Genomic DNA, 21,061 nt, shown 5'->3' on the forward strand with positions numbered 1-21,061 from the left:
CACAATTTTTGGGCCAGTGCTGGTGAAGGAACAACAAAGTAATTGCAAGTCAGAAGGCTATGTGATTTAGAGAGCAACTTCCAGGTAGTGATGTTCCTATGCTTGCATCTGCAGATTTCTTCGTGTTTCCTATGCTTTTGCTTCCTTTGTCCTTCTGGCTGGTACAAGTCACAGACTTGTATGTTATGTGCTCAGTGAGTTGCTGTCATGCATCCTACAAACTGCTGTCATTGTGCATCAGTGGTAGAGTGGGTGACTGGTTACAGATGACGTGGCTGCTCATATTCTGTAGAGTGTTGGGCTTCTTAAGCTGCATTTATCCTGGCCAGTATACAGTATTCCTTTAGTCTTCTGATTTAACCTCACAGACAGTATATGGGGTAAATATTTCCTTAAACATGAAGCAATTGCAAATCTTGAAGCCAACATACAAGGAATGTTTATTATTTATAGCCACTTTTTAAATTATACTATAATGTACTTAAGAATATTAAATTTATTTACAATGTATGAAAATTATAGCACTTATAAACTATTTGCATAGAGAATTTGAACAGATATACTGCAGAGAGGTGTTTTAAGAAGTAGGCTTTACTTTAAGAGAAAAGCTCTGACTGTGAAGATTACTCCCTTAAATTGTTGAACTACTGTATATCTGTTTAATGAGATTAGGTCAGTGAATCATTCAAAAGCATTGGCAGAGATAAAAGAATTCTGGAAATAATGGAAGCAAAAGTGGTTCAAAACAGCTGCTTAGCTGATTTCTTGCAATTCTATCTGGCACCACTTTTCATCCCACTGGTACAGAAAATTTATAAGCAATTCCGACTTTTAATGTGATTTTGATAAAGTAACAAATAAAGTAACCAACACACAACAGTAATTTCTTCAACAGTTCAGATAATGTCACAAACCAAATGACAGATGGCAAAGTGATTTATAGTTACATTCCTCTAATATACAAAGCAACAGACCACTAACAGAGTTCAGATAAGGCTAGTATAAACCACCAAATCAGAAACAGATCCAGGCTCAGAAAATGTATAATTTTTCACCACAGAAATACAAGTATGTACATTAGATACATTACATCATTACGTCAGGGATACTTTGTACCTGATACAAAGCAAAGGTCTACTTGATCTTGCCAAATCATGTAACATCCAAAAATATTACTCCATATCTTCACTTGTCACACCATACTTCCTTCGAGCTTCTGAATGAGGTTACCAATTTAGATCCAACTGTAAAGCAATTTAAGTTGAAGCATCATCCAAGGGTTGGAGCTATCATACAACAACGAAGACACACTGATTTCAGCAATCTAGGCAAAGGAGAAATTCCAGAGGAAGCAGGACTTCATATTGACTTTCTTTGAGTGCATGTCAACTTTTGCAGCCAAGCAACATCTGTACTTCCATTATGCAAAATGAATCACATACTTGAGTAATCCCTATTGAACCATTAAACTTTACTTATCACACTGATATACCAGTAATTCAATTCAATGCTTGGTTAATTAAAAAAATCACTCTGTAGGCAACAGAGTAAAACATTATTAGCCCTAAAGGCAGATCAGTCAGAGAGATGGAAGGATTTAGCTGTTTGATAACATTCCATGAGGTAAATAAAGAGATTAATAGTGCATGTTATGTGCAAGAATTGCAATTCAAAATACTAAAAAGCATTACCCTTCAAAGCAATTCAACTACATATGCTGTTCTCAAGCATCTGGAAAACTCAAGAGTAAAGCAAACTTCCTTATAGCCGGTTAATTGGCTATATTTAAGAGGAAATTAGATATGGCCCTTGTGGGTAAAGGGATCGGGGGTATGGAGAGAAAGCAGGTACAGGGTTCTGAGTTGGATGATCAGCCATGATCATACTGAATGGTGGTGCAGGCTCGAAGGGCCAAATGGCCTACTCCTGCACCTATTTTCTGTTTCTATGTTTTTCCTCTCAAACTGTTTATATGCACTATTAAAACACAAAATAGCTTTGGTGTATTTCAGATACATGAAGACCCAAAATCTGCTGGAGCTGCAACATCATCTGCAATGAACTGGATATTTTATTTTGCCAGCAAAACAAAAGAGCTGGTCATTGACTAAGAAGGGGATGGTGCACTTGTTCATGTCAACATCAAAAATGTTGGGGCTGATAAAGGTTGACAGGTCCAAGTCCCTAGGTGTGACCATCACAAATAGCCTGTCCTAGTCCATCACTGCAAAGAAAGCTGAGAGACACCTCTTCTTCCTCAAACTGTTAAAGAAAATTGACATGTCCTTGTATTAATTTCACACCATAGAAATAACCCAGTCTGGGCACATTAATTGCTTGGTATGGAAACTGTTCTACCAATCACCGCAAACTGCACAGAGTTGTGGACACAGCTCCGAACATCACAGAACCAGCCTCTCCTCCATGGACTCCATTATATACTTCTCACTGTTCAGTCAAGCAGCCAGCATAATCAAAGATACCACCACCCTGGACATTCTATCCTCTCCCACTTTCCATCAGGTAGAAGACATAAAAACCTGAAAGTTAGTACCACTAGGCACCAGAACAGCTTCTACTCCACTGTTATAAGTAATCCCCTCATATAACAAATTGGACTCTTGACTTCACAGTCTACCTCTCTTTATGATCTTGTACCTTATTGCTTACCTGCACAGCACTTTCTCCGTAACTGTTAAACTTTATTTTGCATTGTTATTGTTTTACTTTGTTCTACCTACATGCATTCTGTAATGGTCTGATCTGCACTGAACAGCATGCATGAAAAGCTTCTCTTGGTTTGTCAGTACATTACCATAATAAACCAATTCCAATATTATTTTAATAGTTCAATAGTCTGTGTTATTAGGTGATGGAAAAGTGAATTGATAAGATGAGATCAAGAGCGTAATTGGAATTTCATGAATTTCCTAACTCTGCAAGGCCTACAACCTTGACCAATAAAGGCAATGATGGAAGAAGTAGACCAAATTATAAGCAAACAGGGTGGATGAAGAATAAAATTAGATATCAAAAACAAGACTGGATTAATTCTGACAGCAAAAAAGAAACTAGTTTGAACATTTGAATGTATTACTTTCTCAATTTTTTTGCCTGTATCTTAAGTACAAAATGTTGGATAACATTCAGAATTTAAAGTTTTTTTCAGTTATCTTGTAAGTAACTCAACAACTCAAGCATCGTCTACACAACATCATGCATAGAAATCTTTTTTTTCCCCCGGGTGGCACGAACAAGATTTCTATTCACTTGTTCCACTAAAATTACATCATGAGATTCAAAGAATCCCTCAGGATATTTTAAAACAGGTGTTCCCAACCTTTTTTATGCCATGGAGCCCTGCCATTAACCAAGGGAATGGTGAACCCCAGGTTGAGAACCCATTTTAAAACAAATCCTTTTCTGCTATTAAATTGCAATATCAAAGCAACAATGCTGTGACTAAATTGAGTCAAACCCAACCCTTGAAATGCTACTTAGGAATATACTCTGGTAATCAAATTTCATGCCGCTGTCCACTACCTTGGAGAAAACCATAGACTGGTCCTACTTTATTCCATGCACATTTTAAACCACATTTTTCACTTTCATTTTTTTACTGAATTAATTCCAAGTGCAGAGAACAGAATTAAATGTACAATGCTTTCATTGGAAGGAGTCTGGCTTTAGCTGCAGTTAAGGCTTTCCACAAAAGGAGTAGGTGCCACATTTTCTTGTAGCACTGCATGGGATGATTCTACCATTTAGATGATCTGACTAGAATGTGTTTCTGGAAGTTTTAACCAAAACTATGGTGTTGGTCCACCAATTCTGCAGTACCATGACCAATACACTGAGGCTGTCTACAAGAAGGGTCAGAGCCGTCTCTACTTCCTGAGGAGACTGAGGTCCTTTAACATCTGCCGGACAATGCTGAGGATGTTCTACGAGTCTGTGGTGGCCAGTGCTATCATGTTTGCTGTTATGTGCTGGGGCAGCAGGCTGAGGGTAGCAGACACCAACAGAATCAACAAACTCATTCATAAGGCCAGTGATGTTGTGGGGGTGGAACTGGATTCTCTGACGGTGGTGTCTGAAAAGAGGATGCTGTCCAAGTTGCATGCCATCTTGGACGACATCTCCCATCCACTCCATAATGTACTGGTTAGGCACAGGAGTACATTCAACCAGAGACTCATTCCACCGAGATGTAACACTGAGCATCATAGGAAGTGATTCCTGCCTGTGGCCATCAAACTTTACAACTCCTCCCTCGGAGGGTCAGTCACCTGAGCCAATAGGCTGGTCCTGGACTTATTTCCACTTGGCATAATTAACTTATTATTATTATTTAATTATTTATAGTTTTATATTGCTATATCTTGTGTGACTGTAACGAAACCCAATTTCCCTCAGGATCAATAAAGTATGTCTGTCTGTAATCCTCAGTTAAGGAAACCTGTGGGGCAAACACTATCATGGAGGAACAACTTGGAATTCAGCTAATCAGTAGGATAGGGAGCCTATTTTTAAGGTGCAGAAGCAATAAAGGGAAGCTTCATAGTCTGAGGAACACCTAATGACAAAGAACTAACCGAATTACAATTAAAAAAAACTAAAGTCCAGGCCACATTCCAAACTAGTGGCTATACAGAACACAATGCACCTTCCCAACTCTCATCACCTGGCCTTCACAAAATGCTGGTGGAACGCAGCAGGCCAGGCAGCATCTATAGGGAGAAACCCTATTGACACCAAAACACCGAAACGTCAACAGTGTTTCTCCCTATAGATGCTGCCTAGCCTGCTGTGTTCCATCAGCACTTTGTGTGTGTTGCTTTAATTTCCAGCATCTGCAGATCTCCTCATGATCACCTAACCTTTTCCTTTTTATCTTTCCCTTCCTTTTGCTCCCAGGCTTACCTCGATTCCTCTTAAAACAGATTCCAAACCTGGGGTCCACAGGCCTTTTACTTAATGGTACGGGTACATAGCATAAAAAGGGTAGGGAACCCCCTGTCTTAAATGTTCCTAAGCTAATACCACAACTTCTTGTAGCAGCAAATTTCACATTCCTAAGCATCATTACAGTAAATAAGTTTCTTCCAAATTTCTAACTGGATTTACGAATATATTATAATTTTGACCTCCGGTGAAAGTACCTTCTCAACATTTACCTTTCATTATTCTCAAGATTTCTAGCACTTCATACATTAGCCTTTCTAGTTCTGCAGAACTCATTTCCCAGCAATAAATTATATATTGGCAGGGAAGTTCAAGTTTAATTGTCATTCAACCATACATGAATACAGCCAAATGAAACAGTGTTCCACTGGAGCAAAACACAGCACAAAGCACATATAAGATAGCAGTAAATATACACTCACACAAAAAATATATAACATAGTCCAAGTCCCTGAATCCATAAATATTGTCGACAAGAGCAAGCCTACAGATTCAGATTCAGTTTATTGTCATTTAGAAACAACAAATGCAAAGCAGTTAAAAAATGAGACAACGTTCCTCCAGAATGAAATCACAAAAGCAAATGACAAAACAGACTACACCAGAAAATCCACATAACATTTGGCAATCCCCAATCTAGAGTCCGGAGAGACTGCTGCGTATTAATATCGCGCTAGCGTCTTAGCGCATTCCCCGGAAAGGAGCTCCAAATCCACCAGACAAACAAGACCAAAAACTAAAGCTACAAGACCTGCACAAAACCACATAGTTACAACAGTGCAAACAATAGCATAATTGATAAAAAAACAGACTATGGGCACAGTAAAAATAGTCCAAAGATGTTAAAGGACTATAAGTTCAAAAGAAATCACCACACAGTTTCCACAAGTCCCCAGGGTCCAGACAGACTCACCATCCCACGCCGACAGCAGAAGGGAATGCCCCCGCTATGGACTTCCACGGCGCCGCCCGACTCAGCCTCACAGACGCAGCACACTATGGAAGCTCCGTCGAAACCAGCCTCGCAGACACAGCACACACTGAAAGCAACCTGACCGCAGCGGACTCCAAGTCCGTCAAACCTCCAAGCCGACGACCATCCCTTCTGGCACAGCTTCTCCGAGCACCATCCTCTGCCGAGCGTATAAAGACGGCCCCGCCAACGGCCATCGGCAACGTGACCCCGAGGACTGGGGGCCTGTTCTTCCCAGCAGAGTCCTGGACCTCACAGCAGCAGCAGCAACAAAGAAGGTCTTCCTGGAGATGTTCCCAATGTTCCTCTGTGCTCCCACATCCGTTTTCAATCGATTATGATTGCGCACGGCACCCCGCTTCACAAGTAACAGATAATCAGCTCCGGAGTGGCCGCTGCAAGCTGCGTCGCGCCGCCATCTTGGATCATTAAAACACGATTCAGCTTGTCTTCCATGCAGCGAACTCTAGAGGACAGCACCAACGCCAGCATGGATGCTGCATAACACTGCCTCTCTCCTGGTTAGCTGCAAACAGTTAACACCACGGCTTGAGGCCTGGTCTGCAATAGAACAGAGGCCACGCAGCTTCTCCACCATCAGTTCTGCCCATAAACCAGTGAACTAGACTTGCAGCATTCCACATTACCAATGTTCAAAAGGGTCTTGACAGTACAAAATGACTAAGACAATCACTTGCAGTTAGACTACACACCGCCTTTGCACACCAACTCCGATGGCTCTCTGTAGCAGACAGCAAAATGGTCCACACCAAGTCCACCTCTTCCGCCAACGAGGTAGACCTGCGGTACCTGAAGTTCTTAACAGCCAGCAGTATCTTCTGATCATAAAAAAGATGTTTAGAAAAAGACAACAACATGTTTGGGTGGCCCCATAAAGGCTGCTATGTCCGAGCGTGCTGCCATCTTACCGAATATTTGTTGGTGCAACTTGGGAAAAATTTAAATTAGTCTGGCGAGGAATGGAACTAGAGTACCAGGTCAGAATGTGGAGTGATTGAGCAAAAGACAAATGCCATGACTAGGAAGACAGTAATGAAGGAGAGGTGGGAATGGGACAGAAGGGTTGAATTAAGGATAAGGGTGATGAACTTAAGAGCATGGATCAGTACATGATATTGTGTACGTTGCAGAGACTTAGTCAAGAAAGGGACAGCTCTGGATTCTTAATGTTTCAGGGTTTGATGTTTTAGAGGAAAGTAGGAGTGCACCATTAATCAGGACAATATCACACCTGCTCTCAAAGGGAACACAATGTAGGATGCATCCACTGACTAGAACATAAAAATAATAGAGATATAATTACTCTAAATGGGGTCCTACAACAGACCCCACCCCACAATCACCAGGACGATGATGAACAGATATACAGGATTCCCCCACTATCCGAACGCTATGAAACCGTTTGTAAGCCAAAATGTCCTAAAGCGAAGAAGCAATTACCATTAATTTATATGGGGAAAATTTTTGAGCATTCCCAGAACCAAAAAATAACTTACCAAATCAAACCAAATAACACATAAAACCTAAAATAACACGAACATATAGTAAAAGGATGAATTATATGATAAATACACAGCCTATATAAAATGGAAATATTGTATGTAAGGTGTAGTTTCACTTATCAAAATTGGGAAGACAGTGAGCCAAAATGAATTTGGAGGAAAAAAAATTGGCACGTACACACAAGTGCACGTACATGCATGCGCACGTACACACATGCACGCACAACTGCCCGCACAAGGCTTCACGGTCATTGTAGTCTTTCTCAGGGTAAACACACATATAAAGCAGGCGTCTTTTTTTCGTAAAAGCGAAAATCCTCTTCGGTTAGCGAAAACAGGTACTAATGTAGGTCTTTCATAACAGCAAGCTGTCGTAAAGCGAACATTCGAATATCGGGGGCCACCTGTACAGGAAGATTCAGGGAAGGTGTGAAAAAAAGTAACAGGGTTGTTGTCATGAGTGACTTTAACTTTCCAAATACAGACTGGGACCTACTTTAGTGCATGAGCTTTAGATGGACAGAACTCAGTATGCCAAAGAAGAGGAGGGATCACAAGGAAGCAAGTAGGACCATTAAAGGATAAAGGAGACAAACGATGTGGAAAAGGTCTCAAATGAGTACTTTACATCAGTATCTACCAGGAAAAAGAACATGGAGTATAGTGTGATCAGTGTAGAGTCAGCTAATATGCTAGTGCACTTTGAAATAAAGAAAGAAATGGTGATGGGTCTCCTGAAGAACATTTAAAGTGGTAAGTCCCCAGGGCCTGATGGGATATACCTCAGGTAATTGAGAAAGGAAAGAGATGAGATTGCTAGGGTCTTGACCATGATCTTAATATTTTCACTAACCACATGCAAAGCCCTAGAGGACTGGCAAGTAGCCAATATTTAGTTGTTCAAGAAAGGAAATCATTGATTGGTGAGTCTCAAGTCAGTGATAGTTAAGCTACTGAAGAGAATTCGTAGGAATAGGACTCATGAACGTTTGGAAAACCAAGGCCTAAATGGAGACAGTCAGCATGACTTGGCGTGAGGCATGTCATGTGTTACAAACAAGTGAATTTTGTTTTATGGGTTTTAGTAAGGAATTTGAAAAGATCCTCATGGTATACTCATCCAGAAAATTGAGAAGTATTGCATCAGTGATTCATACTGGGACCTCTGTTGTTTGTGATATATATACATATGACTTGAATTAATATATGGATGGGTGTATTAGTACAAAGTTGATACAAAGATTGGTGGTGTTAGTGATACTATTGAAGATTGCCAAAGGATGGTGGGATTAGTTACAGTTCTGATTCTGATTCTGGGATATGAGTAGAGAAACAGCAGATGGAATTTACTCCAGCTATATGTGGAGAGTTGCACTTAGGGAGCTCAAATGTAAAGAAACAGTAATGCAAATGTAAATTGCAGGACCCTTTACAGTGATGATGTACAGACAGATATGGGTACTAATCCATAGCTCCCTGAAGGTGGCTGCACAAGTTGATAGGGTGGTAAATACTACATGCTTGCCTTTATTAGCCAAGGCACTGAGTTTAAGAGTCAGGAAGTTATTTTGCAGCTTTATAAAACTCTAGTTAGCCCATAACTGGTGTACTCCATTCAATTCTGGTTAGCCCATTATAGAAAAGAATTAGAGGCTTTGGAAGAGGGTGCAAGAAGCTTACCAGAACGCTGCCTGGATTAGAGGGCAGGTGCTATAAGGAAAGGTTGCACAAATTAGGGGCTCTTTTCTCGGAAGTGGCAAAGGCTAAGGAGAGACCTCCTAGAAGTTTCTAACATTATGAGAGGTAGCAAAAGAACAAACAGCTGATAGCTTTTTCATAGTGTTGAAACGCCAATTACTTGAGAGCATGTGTTCAAGGTGAGAGGGCAAAGTTCAAAGGAAATATGCAGAGTGTTACGTACCTAGAATGCTGTTGAGGGTAGCAGTGGAGAAAAATTTGATAAGAGATGTTTAAGAGACTCTTAGATACATGAACTTGCAGACAGTAAAGGGATATGGAGCTTGTTAGGCAGAAGGGACTAGCAGAGTTAGGCATTTCAGTTAGCTCACCACAACATTTTGGGCCAAAGGGCCTCTTCCTGTGCTGTATTGTTCAAGTTCAACTATCATTCAACCATACATGAATACAACCAAATTAAATAACATTATTCCGGGGCCAAGCTGCAAAACACATTGCCAACGGTCATACACAGCATAAGGCACATATAGCATATTAAAAGACAGCAAGCACACATAAGATAGCAGTAAAACACAGTTACAGAAAAACAAACTATACTCCCAGTCCCCGAGTCCATGAATGTTGCAGCAGTATACAGTCAACCACAATACAGCTTGTCTTCTATCAAGCGAATACTTGGGGACAGCACCAACTCCAGCATGAACACCATGCCACACCACCTTCACCTCTAGTGAAACACCCAACTCCAACGCCTCCCCCGGGTGACTGCAAACAGGTGACAGTGTGGCTTGAAGCCTAGTCCTCACTATGACCAAGGCCACACAGTTGCCCCACCAATCCCCACCTCCCCCCTGCCCACTGTTGGCCAATGAATTAGGCTTGCAGCATTCCACACAACCAATGTCCAACAGGGTCTTGCAATTACCCACAAAGCTACTAAGATGATGCCTCGCTGTTAGACTGCACACTTCCTTCGCGCACCGATGCCTGGCTGTCGCAAGAAGAATTACAGTCTGCATTTAGGTTGAGCGCCTTCAGTTTCTCCACCAACAAGCAACTCGCTGATGGGGTACATTTGCAGTAGTTCAAGTTTTTTATGTCCATCCAGTAGGGTCTTGCTATTGTAAAATATATGATTAACACAGTTCTAGGAACTGTGCCCTATTCATTGGTATGAAGCAATTTCTTAGCCTGTTACCCTTCAAATTTTTTTCAACACCATTTTCAGTACCTCCATATTGTTTATATAAAATGGAGAACAGTATTCTATGCTTATTTCTTACCCTTTACCTATTCTAATTTACTACTAAAAAGTAGCAACACTTATCAGAGCCTGCTCCTTCAATCACTTCTAAGATTTAACTTGTCTGTAAAGTTATGGTGAGGAAGTTTTTGAGGCTAAGGATAAAGTTAGAGGTCAGGCACAAAGCAGATTTTCCTCTTAGCCTTACAGCTATGTGATAGAAGTTGTGGACCCCAAAAAAATTCAATTCTGTTGTAAGCCAGAATTGTCCAATCATCACACACAAAATGCTGGTGGAACGCAGCAGGCCAGGCAGCATCTATAGGGAGAAGCGTTGTCGACATTTCGGACCTGACGAAGGGTCTTAGCCCGAAACGTCAACAGCGCTTCTCCCTATAAATGCTGCCTGGCCTGCTGTGTTCCACCAGCATTTTGTGTGTGTTGCTTGAATTTCCAGCACCTGCAGATTTTATTCTTATGGACCGATGCTGTGATTGTTACCTCACTCTAAGTATCACTTAACCAATCATTGCTGTCTTTGCCACTCACACACTTGAGCTGACTCCCAACCTTCCTTGAAAATTCACATCTTTCCACGTAAACAAAGATCTTCATCAGCTCATCCTTCCCTCTAACTTTTTTGTGCTTCCTCAAACACACATTCTGGACTCTTGTGGATCTTTATCTCCATTTGTTCCATCATTAGTGACTTGAGTTTCTGGTACTTAACCCTCACAACTGAAAGTCCCTTCATTCTCCATTAAAAGCACAACTTCGCTGCAGGTAATTAGCTGAACTCTCTGAAGAGATTCTGTACCTCCTTCAATTAAAAGCACATACAAAATGCTGGAAGAATTCAGCAGGTCAGTCAGCACCAATGTACATAAATAAATCCAGGTTGGGATTTAAAAACAAGGATAGAAATTTTAAAGTATGTACTTGTTAGAAAGGAATGTTTAATTTCTCATTAGGAATTTTAAGATGTACACAAAACCTTCATATGTGTAGGTTCAAAGTATACATAAGAACATAATATACAACAGGAGCTAACAGAAATCTATTTACTGTTTCTGCAGATGCCATAACAAACGTTAGCTATTAATGAATATGAATGGCTACCTGTTTGCAACCTTTCATCTGGTGACACATTAGCAAATATTTTACAAATGTCAAGCAAATGGCACTGGGATTTTTTTTTAAAAACATAAAATACTGTAGATATTACAAATCTGAAATAAAAACAACAAATGCCAGAAACGTTCAGTGGATCATGCGGAAACTATGGAAACACTACTTGCGAATAGGGAACTAGAAAGCAAATTAGTTTTAAGTTGCAGAGGAGGTAGGAGAAGGATGGATAAATTAAAGAGAACATTTCTGAAAGGTCAATGTTGCTGTGGAGATAAGCTGTAGATAAAACTATCTGACTGACGGGTTAACGTTTGGAAAGAAATAATGGACATCAGAATATTAAACTACAAAATGTTGGAATAATAACAAGGGAATACAAGAGCTGAGTAATGTAGAGATGTAGGATCAATGCTACATGTAGAGATGTAGCAGATCAATGCATGCTAGCCTAGACAGAAAAAAATTAGGCATTTTCATACAGGTGACATAGCACAAGTGGCTGTTCTGATAGAGAGAGAGCAAACTGTAGAATTTAATACTGAGGCAGGAGTGTTGGAACATCCTAATACAAGATAAGCTACCATTCCTCAAGCTTACATTAAGCTTTGTAATAACAGTGCAAGAGGCCTCAGGGAGATAGATTAGAAGATTGATGGAATATTGAATTAAAATAGAAGTTCACAGAGGTCTCTGCAATCTGAATGCAGGTGTTCCAAAGTGATCACCCAATATGGTTTCTCAAACTTCAAGACCACATGCACACAAAAATGCAAAAAACTCTGCTAGAGTCCCTGTACAATGAGAAAGGAAGAGGTGAAAAGACAGGCATTATATCTCCAGCAAAGCTGCACCATTTATCCTTGCAAGCTTGACAAGTGCTATGTTGCCCCTATACCACCAGCCTCACCACCACTCAAGGCCCAGAACAGCCCTTCCAGGTGAGCCCTTCCAACTGCGAGTCTGTAGGGCTCATCTACTGTAACCAGTGCTCCCGATGCAGCCTCCTCTATATCAATAAGACCCAACATAGACTGGGGGACAATATCGTCAAGCACATTTGCTTCATCCACCACAACAGGCAGGACTTCCTGGTGGCTGCCCATTTTAATTCTACTCCCTACTCCCATTCTAATACGTTAGCCCATGATAAGGCCATTCTCAAGGGGAGGAGCAACATCCCATATTCTGTCTACCTGATTACATGAATATCAATTTGTCTAACTTCTGCTAATTTCTCCCTCTCTCCTTCTTTCTCCATTCCCCATTCTCCCCTTCTCATCCTCACCTGCCAATCACCACCCTCTGGTGGCCCTCTTCCTTACCTTTCTTCCATGGTCCACTCTACCCTGCTATCAGATTCCTTCTTCTCAAGCTCTTTATGTCTTCCACCCCAGCTTCTCACTTCATCCTCCCTCCCTGCCCCACCCACCTACCTTACCCTCAGCTGTCTTCACTAGCCAGCTTGTATTCCTTCCCCTCCCCCCCCCACCACTTCTTCCCTTCTTTCCAGTCCCAAAATGTTGACTTAAACAACCCCCCTATGGATGCTGTATGACCTGCTGAGTTCCACCAGCACTTTTTGTGTGTGTTACTTAGGAAATGGAAATGGTTGGTGGAGATGGACAATGCAGTTGCAAAGAAGCCATGAGAAAGCTGCATCACCATCTCGTATGGAGGAGACACCACACAGGATCAGAAAGAGCTGCAGAGGGTTGTAAACTCAGCCAGCTTCTTCCCCTCTGCCATCAGATTTCTGAACCCAGAAATACAAAGCATACACACAGACACACACACATATATATATATCTTAATGTAACTTAAAAGTGTACTTTACATATTGACTATTGCTGCCACAAAACAACAATTTCACAACATGCTGGTGATAACAAACCCGACTTTTGAGTGAGCCAGGGAGTTGTGAAGGGAATGGTCCCTTCAGAAGGCTGAAAGAGGTCACTAGCAGTTGTACTTCGAAAATGGAATTTTGCTGAAACTCGTGGAAATTGCAAAGGATGATCCATTGAATGCAGAACCTATTGGAGTGGAAAGTCTCATCAAAACAAATTGAATAGACACAGGAACTGGAAGAATGAAATGGAGTATGTAGAGGGGGCAAGGTGAGAGGGAGTACAGTTCAGATAACTGTGGGGGTTAGAAATTTGTAACAGATGTTTGTCACTAACTTATCCCTTGAGAAGCAAACACAGAAATTGACAAAGGTTTGTTAAGAGTCTGAAAAAGATTATATGAAGATGAAAGCTGGGTTGAAATCAGCAGCAAAAGTAATGGAAGTTTGACTTCTGCAGGACTGTAGATTGCTGCACTAATACAAACATTAATGCACCAACAGGATTTGAAGGGGGGAGCCTGGAGTTGTCAATTACTGCAGAGACAGTACAAAATGTACACATCAGTGCAATCTTGATCTTTACCTTAAACAAATAAACTTGTATTGACATTGAAGTCCAGGTCTGAGAAATGACCTCCCCATTTCTTCATATGACAAGCTCTATGTTGATTGTAATTCACAGGAAAGGTGAAATTATTCGGTGACTTAGAGAAGTTAAGTTTGCTCATTACACATGAAATTATGGAGTATAATTTTCCAACATTTTATTTAAACAGCAGGTGAGTGCATTTTCACTGTTTAATAATTTATATTGAGTAAATATACTTACCCACCCTTCTATCCTGTATTTCTTCCTTGTAGAGTCAGGAAAGAATAAAATCAGAAAATTCTGGAAATATTCAACAGGCCAGGCTAAAGCTGTGGGAAGAGAAATGAAGTTAATGTTTCAGGAGAAAGACCCTTCATCAGAATAGTCAGAACACTGAGAGACTAGGAAGTTGAACCCAAAACATTAACTGTTTCTCTTCCAACAAACATGTCCTTTATGTGCTGTGTACTTCCAACATTTTCCAATTTTAGAACTCCAGTACCTGCTGTTTTCCCCCCATTTTCACATACAGCACTGAAACAAGCCAACAGCCTTTCACATCCATACCATCATTACCACACTATACTCATCCCATTTATCAGCACTTAGTGCATTGTCCATCTATGCCTTGGCAATTCAAGTTCTCATCTATACTTTTTAAATGTTGTGATAATACCTACCTCCACCATCTCCAGATTCCAATCATCCTCCAAGTGAAAAAATACCTCCTCAGGTCCCTTCTAAAGCTCTTAAACGTCACCCTAAACCCTTTATTATAACTTATTGCTTTTTTAAGCACTATGTTGTTCAAATGTAATTCCAATTGAGAATTAATTTCTCCTTTCTGATGTTCAACCTTTTTTTTCCAAGTAAATATCTAACTCAAATCACTGCAACATCTCTCTTTCCCTTGGTCTCATTCTAGGAAGTATGTATGATACTGGCAGCAGAATCAATGCAGCATTAATAACAGCTCAAGATGTCTGGGCACCTCTAACTAATCTAAGTCATCAATTTGAAGCAGCCATTGGAAAGGACTCAACAGAATGAAGTGGCAGAGGAATCAACCCCACTTCGTCTCATGCCCTTGGTCAAATCAAAAGGGTCTGGTCGCTTTAATCACTTTAATGTTTTCTGGCCATTGAACAAACGCATTTAACACATGACTGAGAAATTTCAAATTAGACAATTCACTCTCCTGACTACTATCAAGTTATGTCAGTTAGAAAGTGTAAACTGTTACGAAAAGGCAAATGCAAGTTCAATACAGTAATTACTTTGTTTTTGAATAACTAAACACACAAAAATCTGTTTTTCATGTAGGTCTCTATACTTAGAATCTTCCTATTAGTAGAGTTTAGATAATAGCCTTCACCTTAAGGTTAGCTCAGATATGCCGGTGCAGTAAATACAACTGTCCAGAATGCAGTTTGCAGGTCATTAGAAATTACATTTTTATTGCGAATGAGAATTACCTAAAGGGCGTGATTTTATTATGAAATAAATCTAAAATAATATGCTTATTAAGAAGGTAACTTTACAAGATAAAAAAGTCTCACCAAACAAACTGTAGATAGATCCTTAGTACGTTAAGCTCTCAAAATAAGGGGTTGAAATTGGACAGGTGGCCAAATCAATTTGCTGACAACACTTATTGCCTTCAGCAGACAGCGGACTTAGAGGAAAGCTACCATCAGACATTGTGGAGCACCAGTACCGTGCAAAGGCCAGACAACCGAAGGAAGGCACGGTTCTCTGAAAGAAGCAGTGCCTTTTCAGACTTTCCGTTTCTCGCCGGCTCCACGCTGCACCATCAGGCCTCACTGCCTCTACAGCCCGCTCCGCGACTGAACACACACTCCCACCAGGCCCACAGGACTGCGCGACAGGCGAGCACCCGAACCTTCTGACTCTCCAGTCCGAGCGCCGGATCAACTCGCAGTCCTTCAGCCCGAAGCCGGGCGGCCCATCAGCCGCCTCTTTCCCGCTGCCGCCTGCCGGAAACGCGCCGCCCCTCTGACGAGGAGGAGCCACAAGTGAGGCGGCTCTCTGGCGGATTTTTTGCTGCATAAAGCTGCCGGCGTTATCTTTACTCTGATTAACGCAGAATACTGTACAAATATACCTAATAATATGGGCAGCGATTTCGTTAATTTTGACTCCTACTTCAAACTTTAACAGTTCCCAGAATTGAGTTTATTATAAATGACATGCGTCGTAAAATTTGTTTTCTGGCGGTAGTACAGTGCAAGACATTTAAAAAATTACAATGAAAATAATATAGTGCAAAAGAAGAATAATGAGGTAGTGTTCACAGACCGTTCAGAAATATGATAGCTGAGGGCAAGAAACTTCCTAAAGTGTTGCCGTGTTCAAAATCCTGTGGCTCCAACCTAATGGTGGTACAGTATTGGGAAAAGTGTGTTCTGGGATGTTGAGGGGGCTAAATGATTGGTCCTGTCTTCCTGAAGCACCACCTTTTGAAGATTCCTGTGCAGATAGATGGGACCAAGCAGAAAAAATGGGTTGGAACTGGGCTAGATGGGCTGAAAGGCCTGTTTCTGTGCTGTAGTATTCTATGTCTCTATATCCTAAATGGTGAGGAGACTGTGGCCATGATAGGGCTGGCTGAATTTATAACCCTTTGCTGCCTCTTTTGATGTTGTGCATTGGAACCTCAAAAACAGAAGAATAATGCAACCAATCAGAATGCTCTCCACAATACATCCTGAAGAAATTTGGTAGAGTCTTTGGCGACATATCAAATCTCCTCAAAATTATGACTGAGAAGGTGCTCAGGAAGCTGAGAGTGAATAAATCTCCTGGACCTGATGGTATGCATCCTTGGGATCTGAAGGAAGTAGCTGGAGAGATTGCGGAGGCATTAACAATGATCTTTCAAGAATCAATAGATTCTGGCATTGTACCAGATGACTGGAAAATTGCAAATGTTACTCACCATTTAAGAAGAGTGAAAGGCATCAGAAAGGAACCTATAGCCTGTTAACCTGACATTAGTAGTGAATTTAAAAACACAAACAAGAGGAAATCTGCAGATGCTGGAAACTCAAGCAACACACACAAAATGCTGGTGGAACGCAGCAGGCCAGGCAGCATCTATAGGAAGAAATACAGTCGACGTTACGGGCTGGGACCCTTCATCAGGGACCCTTTGTCCTGACGAAGGGTCTCAGCTCATAATGTTGACTGTATTTCTGCCTATAGATGCTGCCTGGCCTGCTGCATTCCACCAGCATTTTGTGTGTGTAACCTGACATCAGTGGTTGGGAAGTTGTTGGAATCGATTGTTAGGGATGAGATTACAGTGTACCTGGATGTACATGACAAGATAGCCCAAAACCAGCATGGTTTCCTGAAAGGAAAATCTGCCTGACTAACCTACTACAATTTTTTGAGGAAATTACAAGCAGGGTGGACAAAGGAGATGCAGTAGATGTGGTGTACTTGGATTTTCAGAAGGCCTTTGACAAAGTGACGCACATGAGGCTGCTTAGCAAGATAAGAGCCCATGGAATTACAAAGGGGTTACTAGCATAGGTAGAGCATTGGCTCATCGGCAGAAAACAGAATGGAAATGAAGGGGTCCTATTCTGGCTGCCGATTACAGTGGAGTCCCACAGGGGTTGGTGTTGGGACCGCTGCTTTTTAATGATGTATGTCAATGGTTTGAACTATTGGATTCATGGATTTGTGGCTAAATTTGCTGATGATACAAAGATAGCTGGAGGAACAAGTATTGTTGAGGAAACAGAGAGCCTACAGAGAGACTTAGATAGTTTAGGGAAATGGGCAAAGAAGTGATAATTGAAATATAATGGTCATGCACTTTGGTGGAAGAAATAAACGGACAGACTATTATTTAGGTGGGGAGAGAATTCAAAATACAGAGATGCAAAGGGACTTGGGAGTCCTTGTGCAAGATACCCTAAAGGTTAACGTCCAGGTTGAGTCAGTGGTGAAGAAGGCAAATGCAATGTTGGCATTCATTTCTAGAGGTATAGAATATAAGAGCAGGGATGTGATGTTGAGGCTCTATCAGGCACTCGTGAGACCACACTTGGAGTATTGTGTGCAGTTTTGGGCTCCTTATTTTAGAAAGGGTATACTAACATTGGAGAGGGCTCAGAGAAGATTCACAAGAATGATTCCAGGAATGAAAGGGTTACAGTATGAGGACCATCTGGCAGCTCTTGGGCTGTATTCCCTGGAGCTCAGGAGAATGAGGTCTCCTGGCCCAATGTGGGGCTCAATATTTTATATGCCCTATACCAAAAGACAATTCCATATTTACAATGTATAGACAATGCTTTCTTTGAAACCCATACAACCTTCATACCTCCTGATTCACATCCACACCACAGACATGCAAATGAATGTTAATTGGCATTGTCAGGGCTGGGATTCACAGCTTTCAGGCACCCATTGTACAGAGCTGCACTCCAAATTAAATGCACAATACATTTTCAGATATGAAAACTGGTAGCCAGTCAATTGCTAAATGTATATGTCCTAAACCCAAAAATCACTCTAACACCCTGTATGCACATTGCTAAGTTCTAGTGTATGCCCAAAAGTAATGTGTAGGTCAAGGCACGAAGCATGGTTCCTTGGTAAAGTGGAAATTGAAGAGAACAGAATTAATCCAGATTAGTGCACCTAGAGTTTTATGACTATCCATGCCATCCTGTGTTACACAAAGTAAAAGTATTACTTGCAAATTAATATTTGACATCATAATTCAATGAAGCATTCTCTGGATCCTTCAGGATATCTACTGATGGTCCAACATCCCTGACTAATCAGACTCTGATCTACTTCCCTTTTGCTCCAAGTACACAAGAACCAACACAAGTCAAGAGAATTGCATGAGAAAGTGACAAATATAAATATAGAAAAAGTTTGGAATAGCCCATTTCAGTTTGTTAAGATAAACCCCCAACTTCTGCATGGAGCAGGGAAGTGGAAAAATTTGTTTTATTTTTATTTCAAAAATGGAACTTGGAGTGAAAATCAGAAGAGAACTTAGCTTTTCTTAAGCTAATAGGATCTGAAATTTTCAGAAATTATATTCAGGAATAATGCATGGTGGGGTGTTTCTTGGTTGAAATTAGAACAGAAACTGCAGAGACTAGCAGAATTAATGGTTATTTAAAAATATATATATTTCCTTCAGTCCTTTTGTGAGATAATTTAATGTTTGAAAGAAATGTTAAATTGAGGCCCAGAGAGGAATATTATTGTAAAAACTGAGTTTAATGGTATCAGAATGGTCTGCCCTTTCAAATCTGCATAAAAGATTCTATGGCTTTCTGAAAGGGTGTTTTTTAAATGCGGGAAACATATCTCCTGAGGCCTGGTCAAAATTTAGTTTTAAACTAGCATCACTTTAAAACAAATTCTTAGGTCTTTATCTCAATGTTTTGATGATAAGCTGGTAAGCACAATTTTATTACAGATTTTTCTATATTAAAGTAATATCTACACTTCTAAAGTACCTGTGAATCTCTGAGATATCTTGAAGTTGTGATAGGAATTACCTAAATTATTTCTTGTCTCAAAAATAACATCAGTCCTATGGTACAGAAGATGACTGATAAATCTGTAATTGTTTAATGCCCAGAAATGCATAACTCCATAAAATATTAACTGAGATCACAGAACAACATCTTGTATTTATATGAACATTTTTTCAAAGAATATTATATTTTCAAAAGTATCGTAAGTCAAAGGAGATGAATATAGAATTGATGTAAAGGAATTCAAATGATGATGAATGACACAAAAGCTGAATGTCTCCCAAAAACAAAACAAACGAGCTTTCATGTGATAGAACCCAAATGTGAAATATTGAATTTAAAAGTTTTATTTCATCAAACCAAACTAGAATTAAAACATTGCTGTAAGATTGAGACTAGATTAGAAGTTCCCAGTTTTTCAAATTTTTTTTGCAGATCATCTAAAACAAGGTGTGACACCGGGTAATAGGTTCTTATATTTTCTGTCTGCGTCTAAGTAAATTTTTGAGAATTGTAGTAAAGTTTCTACTGTTTTATCAACAGACTCTGGGTGCTTTTTACTGTGCAGGTATGAATTATAGATTTTCAATACCAGCCACTCTTATTATTTGTTCAAGAGATGTACCCTTCTATACCTCTTGCCCATGAGCAACAAAAGAAGATTCTATATTTTACTCACATCTCAATTACACTAATTCATTTGTCTGTTCATTATCTGTTTAAGGAAGACTAGATCAGTATGACCACTCTGATACCATTAAACTCACTTTTTACAATAATATTCATCTCTCTTCAGCCTACCCTACTCCAATTTACCTGCTTTAAGAATACCACTATCATGGCTCGGTAAGGCATCTGCTCTGGCCAAGACCACAAAAAATTGCAGGGAGTTGTGGACACAGCTCAGTCCGTGTGCCTCTCTTCCATGAACTCTATCAACATTTCCATTATCTCGGGAAAGCAGGCAATGACGTCTTCCATGTAAGACACTCTCTCTTCGTCCCCCCCTTCCATCAAGCATAAGGTACAAAGGCTTGAAAACATGCACAATCAAGCTCAAGGACAGCTATCCTACTGTTATAAAACTCCTGAAAGAACTTCTTCTACAACAGAGATGAACTCTTGACCTCACAATCTACCTTGTCATGGCCCTTGCTCGTTATTGTCCAGCAGCACTGCACTTTTTCTGTAACTGTAAATGTGACGCTATATTCTACATACTGTTATTGCTTTTCATTTTATACTACTTCAATGTGCTTTTGTTTGAAATGATCTGTATGGATAGCATTCAAAGCTTCTCACTGTATCTCAGTAATAAACCAATGACCACATAGTCTGACTTTTTGTTTAACACATCTACTCAATGGCATGAGCTCACTTTCCTTTTCTGGAGCAAAAAAACACCATCACCTGTCTTCACATGTGGCAATTTTGTTCTTGCTGATATGCTGTCTGTCCCATAGTTCTCACTGTTTATTCAGCTTGATTGAGGAAACATTGGCCGTTGATACTTTTCCTTGCCATTAAACTACAGTGATACAGTGATGCAACAT

At 40.3% G+C, this 21,061-nt stretch overlaps 1 protein-coding gene across 7 annotated transcripts in view; it reads right to left on the minus strand.

The window, feature by feature from the left end:
• focad (focadhesin) overlaps window positions 1-15,985 on the minus strand; it is a 227,909-nt gene extending 211,924 nt beyond the window's left edge. The window contains exons 1-2 of one of the 7 annotated variants that reach the window (XM_073072700.1): window positions 15,875-15,985; window positions 14,216-14,300 (exon numbers count right to left, since the gene is read on the minus strand). The gene's annotated coding sequence lies outside the window, so the exon portion shown is untranslated. Of the gene's footprint in view, window positions 1-14,211; window positions 14,301-15,530 lie in introns of all 7 variants that reach the window. The other 6 variants (XM_073072683.1, XM_073072676.1, XM_073072667.1 and 3 more) reach the window with 6 other exon arrangements.
• Between the last annotated feature and the right edge of the window lie 5,076 nt (window positions 15,986-21,061).

Source organism: Hemitrygon akajei, chromosome 2 (assembly GCF_048418815.1).
Source record: "Hemitrygon akajei chromosome 2, sHemAka1.3, whole genome shotgun sequence".
NCBI classification, from domain to species: domain Eukaryota; kingdom Metazoa; phylum Chordata; class Chondrichthyes; order Myliobatiformes; family Dasyatidae; genus Hemitrygon; species Hemitrygon akajei.